Genomic DNA, 14,370 nt, shown 5'->3' with positions numbered 1-14,370 from the left:
CTCTGTCAGCAGAAGGTGGACACAAGGTCAAATCTAGTCCCCAGGAGGATCGAGCCCTCAAGCAAGCTTTGCAAACTCCAGAGTCTGCAGTTGAGGGCCAGTGAGATGGCTCAGTGGGTGAGGGAGCCTGCTGCCAAGACTGACAACTTGAGTTCCATCCCCAGGCCTCACATGGTAGAAGGAGACAGCTGACATCCGTAAGTTGTCCTCTAACCTCCACACGTGTGCTGTGGCACGTGTGCCCCCCGCCCACATAAATAAACCAAACACTGATGGCTAACTTTCATACACTAGAACCACTGAATGGCATACTTCACAAGGAACAGGAGGTGACGTCTGTCTCCAAAAGGAGAATAAAGGAACAGAAACATCCCTAGAACTGAATGCCATGTGCTGTGGTTTGAATGTGGGGCAGCCCTCCAACTCATGTTGGAGCCTTGTCTCCGGTGTAACAGTGTAGGGGTGTCAGGGCCTTCAGGAGGTCATTAGATCTCGGGGCTCCACCCTCATCAAGGGACAAACATATTCCTGCAAGAGGGGCTTGATCGACCTCCTCACTCCCTTCTTGCTTCCTCTCTTGCCACAGCATCTCTGCACAAACCCACTTGTTCTTCTGCTTTCCCACCGTGAAGGGATAAGCACAGGGCCGTCGTCAAAGCCAGGCAAATGCCCTGGTGTGCTTACACTTTAGACCCTGGGCCAGATAACAAACTAGGCAGCTAATATGGTAAAGCAGAAAGGTTATCTAAGAAAAGAAATGCAATCACAGCTGCAGATCGGTCTCGTGGAGAACCTTTACACAGCAACAGTATCTATTCAATGAAGAATTGGGACGGTTGTACTGGAAGCCAAGAGCGTAGGAATTAGATAGCCAGACGTTGAACAGTTGGACTACATTGGTCAGACACTGAAGCTGGTCTGGAGACCCCCAGGGTCCTGAGGCATGCCGGGTGTCGATACAAAAGCACAACTCCTCAGAAGGGACAACAGTTTATTCTGGAGCCACAGATGAACTGTGGCCCAGGAACACAGATTTAGGTTTGCTCAAATAACCATATTCCAACATAACAGTTTCATGAAGTTTTTATAGAAACAGAACAAAGAAAGTCATAAATCAAGGCGCTCTTCAGACACACTGGTGGGCTACCAGGTAAGTGGGTTACAACAAGGTGGGGACATCTCTACTGTAGGCCTCAGATGCTACCTCCATGTATTCTTAAGTCTGGGTTGGTAGAAGCTGAGTGTATACCCATTCATCCATTCTAAAAAGATTTACGTTAGTCCTAAGGATGTTAGGCCACACACAGAGGTGGGCAGTAAATGGCTATTTAGGAAGCTAAAGATGACCCAAGATATTTTGGCTCTGGACCTGCGGCATTCCAACTCTCCTCAACACTGAAGTTATAATCAGCCTTGTAGAATGTTTAACGCGGGTGCTGCTTTTTTCTGGGCACTTCAGTTACAAGAGTGACTCGGGGAGAGCTGAATGGGGGTGGGGGGAGGGATAGAGGCATTAAAGAGACATTTGTACCAACTGGCATGGAGTTCAGATTTCAGTAACAGAGCAGCCATCCGGATACCAGCCCCAGAATTGGAACATGAGAGACTGAGTCTTCAGCAGCCGCCACTGGGTGTCAGTGGATGATCCTGAAAGAGTGCAATGGCAAGATGCCCAAGGTGGGCAGTACTGAGCAAATTCCAGTACGAGAGTGGGAAGTGTTGCCCAAGTCGGGTGGGGAAAGTGGGCCACTGTTGTTTTTGTTTTGTTTTTTTTTTTATAAGCCTCATAGAGTTTAATTTTTAAAGTATGTACAAATAATACTTGGGTATAAATAAATTTGATTTTTAAAAATATTTTTATTTTTTAGCCAGGCATGGTGGCACATGCCTTTAATCCCAGCACTCGGAAGGCAGAGGCAGGTAGATCTCTTGTGAGTTCAAGGCCAGCCTGGTCTACATAGCTACAGAGAGAACTTGTCTCAAAAAGACCAAAAAAAAATTATTTTTATTTTATGTGTATTGTTTTGCCTGCTTGTATGTAAGTGCTCTGTGTGCAGTCAGTGCCCACAAAGGTCAGAAGAGGATGTCAGATCCCTTGGAACTGGAATTACAAATGGTTGTAAGCCACCATGTGGGTTCTGGGAACTGAACCCAGGCTCTCTGAAAGAATAGCCAGTGCTCTTAACTGCCAAGCCATCTCTCTAGCCCCTAAATTTGGTTTTTAAATGATCTTAAAATTAACACAAATAACTGGGTGACGGCTCACACCTTGAACCAAGCACTCAGGAGGCAGAGGCAGACAGATCACTGTGAGATGGAGGCCAGCCTGGTCTACATAATGAGTTCCAGGCTAGCTGGGGCTACAGGAAGACGCTGTTGCAAAAAACAAAACAAGACAACAAATCACAGCTAGCAGTGAACATGAACTATGTTCTCCACTTTTATCCAATCATCATATCACTGAAAATAAATAAGTTCTGGGCCTGGGGAAATGCTCAGTGTGTGGTGTGCACGCAGGAGAGCCTGGGTCAGGGTCTCTAGCACTGATGTAGGCAGCCAGTGTGGCTGTGCCCAGAGCTTGCTGGCTGGCAAGCCCAACCATTGGTGAGTGCCAGGTTCATCTTCCCAGGTACCCAACAGTGCTTGGTCTCGATGTCAACATGTTGCAAGCCTATAAAGACAGACTCAGACTCCAGAGGCTAAAACAAAGAAGAAGCAGTTTATTGAACAGGTGTATGGGAGATTTCTCTAAAGCAGGGTCCTGAACTAAGAAATATTTCAGCCTTTTGTGCCTTTTTTGTTTTTATGTCTCTTGTAGATAGCAGTATTTCTTTTGATTGGTGTTTTTAAAACATGCCATAAGAGGATACAAACGGTCTGGAATACAGGGGAGGAGGAGCAGTGAGGGCTGGAACAGGAGACCAGCAGAAATGCAGGTGCACACACCACTCATACCTTATGCTGTTACAACCACACTGAAAAGTAGCTTGAGAAAAATCAGGAAACAGGAGGCCACAACTTGGGTGAACTGCAGCTTCCTAGAGCTTCCAAGACACGTTTAAGAAACACATGCTTCTTTGGGGGGATGAGGGGAGGTTAGAGAAGATCATGTTTCCCAGGCCTCTGGCCCAGTATGTAGCTGAGGATGACCCTGAACTTCTGGCCTTCTGATGACCTGGGTTATGGTGTGCTGGGGGGCTGAACCAGGGATTAGAGCATGCTAGGCAAACCTTCCACCAACTGATCTGCATCCCCAGCTGGGAGCCAGAGCTCTGGAAGAACATAGTCCCCAGACATGACCTCTTTCAGGGAACACATTCCAGGGGCCTATGGCCTTCTATCCTGCTCTTTGCGAGCACCCCTCTGGGATGAATGGGAGGAGGAGCCCTAGCAGGTAGCCTGTGCTGGTTTTCCTGCCTGATCCATCACTATCTGAGAGCCAGGCAGTTCCAGGAACTGCCGGCTCAGTTCTCTATGGCTCTAGCTAGGAAGCTCAGCCTTGAGTCACTGGGGCTGCTGGGCTTAGCAAGAACTGGCTCCTTAGGCAGGTCAGAGAGGCTGCACATGATGTCAGAGAGCAGGCCCCAAAGCTGGGGATGTGGCTCCCTGCCTTCAGAGGACAAGGTCAAATAGCCCAGGAAAATGGTTGTTAGGAAAACAGGCTTTGCTCCCCACCACTTAGAAGCCTCAAGGGATATCTCAATTGATAAAAGCAAAACTCAACAAGCAAACAAACTAAGGAAAATGGGGCTCACGTACCAAGGCTAGACCTCTGTTCATTCACCCGGAGAGGTGGATAAAGACGGGGTAGTTCCCTTGCATGGAAGGTTCTCAGGCAGGGGCAGAGGGGCCAGTGCCTCCACTGAGGGGAGAATAAGAGGAAATGGATTTGAAGAACAACTCGTAGAACCAAAAATAAACAAGAAGAACTGCAGTGTCAGCGTTGTTAAGTCCTGGGAAACCGGAGGCGGCTGTCTTCCAAAACAAAACGATACTATCAGGTGGCTTTCCTAAACACAACCCCAGAAAGGTCAGAACAGCTTCTCCAAGACCTTTATATGAGCAGTTGTCTCCTGGGTAAAAAAGATTGTAGATGGTATCAGTGTGTTTTAATTAATGTATTAGTTGGGGGGGGTTGAAAATTTTTATTAAATTCGTTTACTGTTTATTTCTTGGGGAGGCATATTTGTGGAGGTCAGAGGACATGTGGGGGAGCCTTCCACGTCATGGGCCCCAGGGATTGGATTCAGGTTGTAAGAGTTGGTGGCATCTCATTTGGTTTTGTGAGACGGCCTTGTTATATTGGCCAGGCTGGTCTCCATCCAACTATCTCAGCCTCCCTAGTGCTGGATTACAGGCTTGCACCCCCCATACCAGGCTTAACTGTTTATTAATTGAATATATGATCATTTATTAATTTATCAAAAATTATCATGGCTATTTTCTGTAGTTTCTAATTTTCTATAAAAAAGTGTCTTATTTTTATAGCAATATTTTTAAAAGTCTCCTAGTCTTCTGTAACTTAAGAGCTCATAGTTCAATTTCTTTTTTGTCTTTTTGAGGCAAGATTTTCCTGTAGCTCCATCTGGCCTGGAACTCACAGAGATCTGCCTGTGCTGGGATTAAAGGTGTATGCCACCACACCCGGCTTCACAGTTCAATTTTTATAATAGTGAGGTCTGGACTTGCCTGGTATATGAGACTGTACCCATGTGCGATATAAAAATGCATAGTTACTTTTACAGAATTAGACTGTGTGAAACTTGCTCAAAATGTCTTATTTAACTTGCTTATAGGGAGCTATGGAAGCAGCTAAGTGGGTGCTTGCTGTGAAAGCAAGGGACCTGAGTTCAGATCCCCAGAACCCACATAAAAGCTCTGCATGGCCCAACAAACCTGTATCCCAGTATCAAGGGGCAAAGGCAGGTGGCTCCCAGGAGCTCACTGCACAGCCAGCCTAAATGGTAACCTCCGAAACAAGGTGGAGAGTGACAGAGGGAGGCACCCACTCTGGCCGCTGCACGTGCACTGACTCATACTGCACACGCACATACACACAGGGATGATACAAGGTTGTTAGTTACAGTTATGTAATTACTTGCAAATATGTGATCAGTTCAGATAGCTTTTATTTATTCATTTATTTATTTTATTTTATGTGTATGAGTGTTTTGCCTACATGTGTGTAAGTGCACCCATTTTACAGTGCCCATAGAGGCCAGAAGAGAGTGTCAGATCCCTTGGAACTGGAGTTACAGACAGTTGTTTGCCACCTCGTGGGTGCAGGGAACCTTACCCAGGTCCTCTGGAAGAGCAGCAAGTGCTCTTAACCACTGCGCCATCTGTCCAGCTCCTCAGCTAGCTTAAAAGCACAAAAATTCAAAACTCAGAATATATCCTACTTCTGCTCACCATAAAACAATTCATATTTTTGCTTTTATTTTTTTTTATTTTTGGTACTATTAGGAATCCACAGCCACTCATATGCTCTACCACTGAGCCACCCCACCATCCTGTAGATTTTTAAAGCACATTTTTTTCAATCATTATGCTATTGATAGGATAATTTATCTCCCATATTCAAATCACAGTATGGATTTATCAGTTTTCTGAGTAATTTTTCCTTTTATTTTTTATTTTTCTGGTCTTTTTGAAACAGGGTCTCTCTGTAGCCCCAGCTGTCCTGGAACTCACTATGTAGACCAGTCTGGCCTCTAACTCACAAAGATCTGCCTGCCTCTGCCTCCTAAGTACTGGGATTAAAGGCGTGCGCCACCATGCCCTGCTCTGTGTAGGTTTTTATAGGAACTACCCAACAACAAATGAACACACAGTCACACCAAGTGCAGGTGGAACAGACGGCAGGATGACCTGCACGCACCCCAGCCCACAAAACAAACCTCGTCTACATGAACAGTTAGAGTCATCCAGGCACCGTGGTGTGTGCTGTCATCCCAGCCCTCAGGAGATCGGAGAAAGGAAGATCACGAGTTTGAGGCCAGCATGGACTATGGATTGAGACAGAAAGATCGTCAAACATTTAGACCAAGCGCTCGTCTAACTAATCCACAGATCAAAATAATTCAAAGGAAATTAAACGGAAACCAGAATCCTTTTAAGTGAATGGGGAGGAAAGTACAACACACTGAAATCTGTGTGACCCCGACACACAGGCACCGAAAAGGTCTCCAAACTTTCACCCCAAGGACCTGGAAGAAGGAGCAAAAGGGCCCAAGAAAGCAGGGAGAGGGGTGATCAAGAACAGACGTCAGCGGATCTGGAACCAGAAAAACGAGAAAATGACCAAAACAAACAGAAAGTTCTTTGAAAAGCTCAGTAAAATGGGCACAACCCTAGTGAGACAAAAAAGATCAAAGGCACAGATCGCTGTACCAGGAAGACGCAGGTATTCCACTAAGAATTCTAGATTCCAGGAGGGTGGACACGGAGTACCCTGAACAATACACAGATCCGACAATGCCAATGAAATGGGCCAATTCCTCAAACAGCAGCAGAAAACTGCCACAGCTCATTGAGTATGAAAAGATACAGAAATAAACTTCCTAATTTAAAAATTCCCTCATCAGCCCAAATCTCCAGAGCTAGATGATTTCACTGGAGAAGTCTACCAAAATGTGCATGTGTGTGTGCGTGCATGTGTGTGTGTGCATGGATGTGTGTGTGTGGTGGTGGTGGTGGTGGTGGTGGTGGTGGTGGTACATGCTAGGCAAGTGCTCTACCACTTAGCTACATCCCTAGGCCAAATGAAGAATTAGCATCAATTCTGTAGAATCTTCTGGAAAACAAAATGAGCACATCTCAGTTCAGTTCCTGAAGTTCATAATGCCTTAAACACAAACTAGACAAACGCAGCATTCCGAAAAAGGAAATAAACGTGCACACCAGCATCTCAGAATATAGAAAAAACAAGATGTTAGAAAAGATAAGTCAGCTATATATATGCTATAAGGAGACTCATACGTACATATACATACATACATATATATCATGATATATGACACATCATGATCAAACAGTTTATTCTAGGAGTTCAAGACTTGTTCAGTATTTGAAAATGAGGGTAATCCACTACAATAACAGATTAAAGAACAACAAAAAAAAAAATCACACAATCATCAGCTGATGATGTAAGTTCCCATAAAACTAAGACTAGGGAGAACTTCTTATGTTTCCTAAAGAGCAAAATCCCTGCAGCTGACACTGTGCTTAGTGGTACAGATTGAATTTTTTCTCCTAAGATCTCAAATAAGCAGGAATATCTGTTCTCCCAGTTTACATTCAACACAGTGCTATAAATGTAGTCAGTGAAATAAAGCAAGAAAAGAAAAGGTAAAGAGAAAGGAAAAAAGAAAGCTCAGTTACTAGGAGGGGCGTGTCCTGTGTGCAGAGCTGATTGTGTACATAGAACACCCAAAGGAATCTAAATAAAAACTCCTAGAACGAATGAATTCAGTGGGGCGAGATGGCAAGACACAAGTTAAACCTACAAAAATAAGTTGCGTCTTTATATTCTAGCAATGAATGCACAGATATTGAATTAAAAAGAAAATACTGTTTCAATCACAAAAAACAAATGATTAGATGTAAAGCAAACAAACGTGTCTTCATATGCTGAAAGCTATAAAATGCTGATGAGGAAATCAAAGAAGAGAAATAAATGGTGAAACATACACACTATGTCCATGGATCAGAAGACTTAACCTTCTCAACTCTCCCCAGGTTTATATCCATCTTACATAGCTCAGAAACGGGGAGGCTTGTCAGGCAACCCATCACTGTGTAAACTTCACAGAAAGCACCTACACGGGTGGACGGTATGGCCTGGGCTATTTGGTATATACATATATACCAAAGACTGAACCTGAGAGAATGTTAAAGACGCGGAAGAGCTGATTATGCAGCCAAGAGTTAACGTGAGCTGCACCTGGCTGCTGCTGTGGAAAGCACGTTTTACAACACAGTTTGTATAAGGAGTGCTCTCTAGCCGGGCATGGTGGCATACGCCTTTAATCTCAGCACTCGGGAGGCAGAGGCAGATGGATTTCTGGGAGGTCAAGGTCAGCCAGGTCTACATGGTGAGTTCCAGGCCACTTAAGGTTACAGGGAGACCCTGTCTTGAAAAGACCAAAAAAAAAAAAAAAGTGCACTCTAAAGTGAGGGTGAAAGTAAGTAGAGGCTTATAAATACATAAACCAATCACAGTCACTTATGGTCATTATCAAGTATTGTGTATGGTATGGAAGTGTATGCGTTATATACTATTAGCAGTGTAGTAGCTTTATTTATCCTGAATGACACACAGAGACACACACAGATACACAGAGACACACACAGAGGCACAAGTAATGCCACATCATGCATTATCATCATCATTATTTTGAGACAGGGTCTCACTAGGGAGTATAGATTGGCCTTGAGCAGCCAGTCCTCCAGCCTCAGCCCCCTGAGTACTGAGATCATGGGAGTGAGCCACCCATCCATGGCACTCCATAAGCTATGACAACTATGATGCCAGTGGATGATTGGGGTTTGCTGGGTGCTTTATAATATATTTTTTTTTGGTCTTTTTAAGACAGGGTCTCCATGTAGCTCCAGCTGGCCTGGAACTCGCTATGTAGTCCAGGCTGGCCTTGAACTCACAGAGATCCGCCTGCCTCTGCCTCCCGAGTGCTGGGATTAAAAGCATGTGCCTCGCCCGGCGGGCACTTTATAATCTTATGGGCCCGCTGTTTTGTATGCAATCTGTCACTGGTCACTTCATTAAGCATCATTTGATGGTACATGGTTAATGAAACTTATTAAAATTTAAAAAAAAGTTTTCTGGTAGATACTTATGATTACTCTAAAATGTATAGGTAAAGGCAGAGGAACTAGAACAGCTGAAGCCATCTTGGAAAGGAAGTGGGAGGCATCAGACTCAGCTAGTTCCCAAGTCTGCAGTATTGGCAGAGAGATGGTGGGTAAATCAAGGGAACGGAACCGAAACCTCAGAAATAGACGCGCATAAACACGGACGTTTGCGTTTCAACAGCGGCACAGAAGCAGCTCACCTGGGGATAGAGCCTTTCCAACAAGCAGTGCTGAAGACTGGGTATGAGCAGGTAAAGGATGTGAATGTCGGTGTGTAAAAAGGGAGCTTAACATGGATCACATGTAAATATAAAACACAAGCTATAAATCTTTAGAAAAATGGGAGAAAATCTTCAGGGCAGACAGTGAGGCCACTGTCTTAGATTTGATGCAAAAGCATGAGCTGTAAAAGTAAAAAAAAATTGATAATTTGGACTGCAGCATCAGTGTTTGCTCTGTGAAAGGTTTTGTTAAAATTTTTAAAAAGAGGGGCTGGAGAGATGGTTCAGCAGTTAGGAGCACTGGCTGTTTTGACCCCAGCATTGGGGAGGCAGAGGCAGGCAGATCTCTGTGAGTTGGAGGCCAATCTGGTTTACAGAAGAGAGTTCCAAACCCGCAAGAGCTACATAGTGAGACCCCGTCTAAAAACAGTCAACTATCTTATACCTAGAAATTGCACTCCCGAGCACTTACCCCATTAAAAAAAAAGACTTGTGCTTCCATGAAACCCTGTACAGGAATGTTTGTAGTTCTGCCTGTAGGTGTTGAGAACTGGGAAACAAACCAGAGAGACTTTACCAGTAAGGTTGGCACACCCATTCCAAGCAGGACTACTCAGCCACATAAGGGTCAGACTTGGTACGGGCACAACTTGAATGAATCCCCAGATGATGATACTGAGTACGAAGAAAAGCTAATCACAAAAGACTGTTTGCTATATGATTATATTTATGTTCTAGTTTACCTTTCTGTTTCTGTGACAAACACCATGACCAAAAACAACGTGGAGGAGGGAAGGGTTTATTTCAGTTTACAGATTATAGGCTATCACCAAGGGAAGTCAGAGCAGGAACTTGAAGCAGAAACCACCGATGAATGTTGCTTACCGGCTCATCCTCAGCTACTGTTTTTATGCAGCCCATCTGCGTGTAGGGCTGGCACTGCCCACAGTGGGATGGGCCCTCCTGCATCAATTGCCCTACGGACATGGCCACAGGCCAGTCTGATAGAGGAAGTTCCTCAACTGAGGGTCCATCTTCCCATTGTGTCACGTTGATGATCAAGATTAGCCATGATAAAACTACAGACTTGGTTGGGCCCAGTGTGTGAGAGAAGTGGTTGTGTTACAAAAGAGGCCACCAAGTGCTGGTGCCGATGGAGATGACAAAGCAGTCAGTCGTTATCAAAGGAAGTCCTAGCTGCTGGTGGAGCTCAGTCATATCTGCTGAACCCGGCAGGTGTGTGCCCAGTACTCTGAGCTCAACTCTGCTCAGCACAAGATGCTGGAGATGCGGCCAGGGAAATCACAGATTAGCTGAAGGTGGTGCTAGGTCCTGTAAGAGGTAGGTAGAATCGTTCTCTTAAATTTGTCACTAATGACAAATGTCTTATTCATTGCTAAAGAGAATAATGAGCAATTTCTTCAGATATGAAGAAACTAATTCCTATGCTCTGCCAAAATGTAGGGCCGTGTTAGAAGCAAACGCTAAGTGATTACACATGGTCACATCTGCTGTGCTCGCATGTGCTAAATTCCTGTGTGGGACAACGCTTTGTGTGTATGTGTGCATTAGAGGGCGGAAGGAGGTATCTAACAAGTGACCTGAGAAACAACGTCAGTTCCTCTGTGCATGAAATGTAGCCCACCTATAACTATTACCTAAATCAGTTATAGAATTTTCACACACAATTGGCATACCATTCATTTCAAGGCATTTGGCAATAAGTGTCAAATACCTTGAAATACACGTGTTCATTTTCATCAGCGACTCTATCCCTAGGAGCTAACCCTCCCTCCAGGGCTGACAAGATAGGGTGGCAGGTGGCACAACTTAGCAGTGTTGTGTCTTCATCCAGAAACGTTGAAAGCAGACTAGTAAGTACTTTCTTAGCCATAGTATGTTTCTACAACGGAAACTGCATATTTAAAATAATGACTTAGATGCATATTCATTGGTATGGAGAGGTACTTATGATGCTCAAAAGTGAAGCAGTAGGTTGGGTATGTTTTGGTGCATACAGATACATATCAGTGGGTTAGGCATGCTTTGGTTGCATATAGACATGTATCTGTGTATATATGCATGTATGCACATAAACACTTATCTCAAAAAATGTGGCAAAGCAGTAACCATAACATCACTAATTATCTCTGTGTGGATGTGGGAGTCTTTTTCTTCTATAGTCTTTTCAATGAATTCTATATTTCACTACGATATATGACCAACTATCAAATATATTAAAGGTTGGGCAGGTGAGTTGGCTTGGTGGAGAACAGCAAGTGTTTGAAAACCTCAGTTGGATGCCTGGGATCCACATGGTAGAAAGAGATAACCAAGTCCCAAGTTTTCCTCTGACTTCCATGTATACATGGTGTCATGTGCCCACTCACAGACATAAACACATACACAAAATAAATGCAATAAAACCTATAAGCACACACAGTAAAGGTTATAAAGTTGGCTAGCTGATAGCAAAGTGCTAATTGTTACCCAAAATGCCACTGACTATTGAATGACAGACGGGAGTAAGGAAAATGTTTTCCTTATGTTAAAAACAAGACACACAAACAGAAGCATACTTCAACTTAACTCTCATATCAGAATCATAAACAACAGAAGAAACTCACAACAAAAGAATAATAAGATGGAAAGCCAAAACACTATGTCCCCACTAAAGCCCACCAGTCCTGTAGAAGGGTTCTACAAGGAGAACACATACACAAAATAAATGCAATAAAACCTATAAGCACACACAGTAAAGGTTATAAAGTTGGCTAGCTGATAGCAAAGTGCTAATTGTTACCCAAAATGCCACTGACTATTGAATGACAGACGGGAGTAAGGAAAATGTTTTCCTTATGTTAAAAACAAGACACACAAACAGAAGCATACTTCAACTTAACTCTCATATCAGAATCATAAACAACAGAAGAAACTCACAACAAAAGAATAATAAGATGGAAAGCCAAAACACTATGTCCCCACTAAAGCCCACCAGTCCTGTAGAAGGGTTCTACAAGGAGAACACATACACAAAATAAATGCAATAAAACCTATAAGCACACACAGTAAAGGTTATAAAGTTGGCTAGCTGATAGCAAAGTGCTAATTGTTACCCAAAATGCCACTGACTATTGAATGACAGACGGGAGTAAGGAAAATGTTTTCCTTATGTTAAAAACAAGACACACAAACAGAAGCATACTTCAACTTAACTCTCATATCAGAATCATAAACAACAGAAGAAACTCACAACAAAAGAATAATAAGATGGAAAGCCAAAACACTATGTCCCCACTAAAGCCCACCAGTCCTGTAGAAGGGTTCTACAAGGAGAACACATACACAAAATAAATGCAATAAAACCTATAAGCACACACAGTAAAGGTTATAAAGTTGGCTAGCTGATAGCAAAGTGCTAATTGTTACCCAAAATGCCACTGACTATTGAATGACAGACGGGAGTAAGGAAAATGTTTTCCTTATGTTAAAAACAAGACACACAAACAGAAGCATACTTCAACTTAACTCTCATATCAGAATCATAAACAACAGAAGAAACTCACAACAAAAGAATAATAAGATGGAAAGCCAAAACACTATGTCCCCACTAAAGCCCACCAGTCCTGTAGAAGGGTTCTACAAGGAGAACACATACACAAAATAAATGCAATAAAACCTATAAGCACACACAGTAAAGGTTATAAAGTTGGCTAGCTGATAGCAAAGTGCTAATTGTTACCCAAAATGCCACTGACTATTGAATGACAGACGGGAGTAAGGAAAATGTTTTCCTTATGTTAAAAACAAGACACACAAACAGAAGCATACTTCAACTTAACTCTCATATCAGAATCATAAACAACAGAAGAAACTCACAACAAAAGAATAATAAGATGGAAAGCCAAAACACTATGTCCCCACTAAAGCCCACCAGTCCTGTAGAAGGGTTCTACAAGGAGAACACATACACAAAATAAATGCAATAAAACCTATAAGCACACACAGTAAAGGTTATAAAGTTGGCTAGCTGATAGCAAAGTGCTAATTGTTACCCAAAATGCCACTGACTATTGAATGACAGACGGGAGTAAGGAAAATGTTTTCCTTATGTTAAAAACAAGACACACAAACAGAAGCATACTTCAACTTAACTCTCATATCAGAATCATAAACAACAGAAGAAACTCACAACAAAAGAATAATAAGATGGAAAGCCAAAACACTATGTCCCCACTAAAGCCCACCAGTCCTGTAGAAGGGTTCTACAAGGAGAACACATACACAGAGTAGAACAGTAGGAAACAGGCCTTAATAAGGGTGATATGGATTAAAATTGGGTTAGTTTAAGGGAGGAGGGAGGGAAGGGTATATAAGGAACCTAGGGGATAAAGGGAAAGAAGGAGCTCAAGAGAGGTAGGACCATAAGAGAAGGGTATTAGTAAGGGCAAAAGGGAGGAAATGGGGGCACCTTAAGTGGGAAAACCATGGTGGAGGGGTGAGACAATGCGAGAGATAAATAATGCCTAGCTAGTTTTGAAAACCAGAGGGAACCATATTATTCCTACAACCTGCTGACAAATTATACATAGCAGATCAAGAAATATATGTCTAGGTAAGGTTTATCTGAGAACAATTGGTCTTTGCCCAAGATTTATCTACATGACACACAGTAATTAAAAGTACCAGACTGGTGGAACTAACCTTCTTGGCCGTTTAACAGACATACTTTGAGGCCTATAATAATTTGATCAGAGGGACATAAAGGACAGTTTTTGCTCCTTGCCCTCCTAGTAAACTAGTTCCAGGGGACTATTAGCATCTCTCAAAATGTCCTATAATGGTGGTCACCTGTTCTCTTGATCAAGGAGGCCGAGGAGACCCCACCAGGTGGACTTGAACCAGTGTCCAGTCTATAAAGAGGAAGGTCAACACAGAGTAATCACTTCCTCCATGCTTCCAAGCAAAGCCAACCATGGTCGAGCAGGACCTTTGACTTATCTTCACTGGTAGAAGTGATAAAAGAAAGGAGCCAGGGGCTCCTCCCAAACCCATGTGATCCCTGAGGAAGAGATCCTCAAACAACCTTAAGAGTAAAAATAAATCAGTTTATCTGGGCCAACTGTAAGGCCTTAAACACCCAAAAGGAAAGTATAACCAAAGATTAAAGGGGTCAATACAATTTCTTAAGAGTCCTTATGCATAGCTAAAGGCTGCATAACAACCAACAATGCCAGATAGGAGATGCCTTCTTTTGAGTTGTTGGCCAGAATGAACA

This window comes from Nannospalax galili, unplaced genomic scaffold, assembly GCF_000622305.1.
Source record: "Nannospalax galili isolate Female #2095 unplaced genomic scaffold, S.galili_v1.0 scaffold648, whole genome shotgun sequence".
NCBI lineage: Eukaryota > Metazoa > Chordata > Mammalia > Rodentia > Spalacidae > Nannospalax > Nannospalax galili.
Note: the sequence above shows the minus strand (reverse complement) of the source record.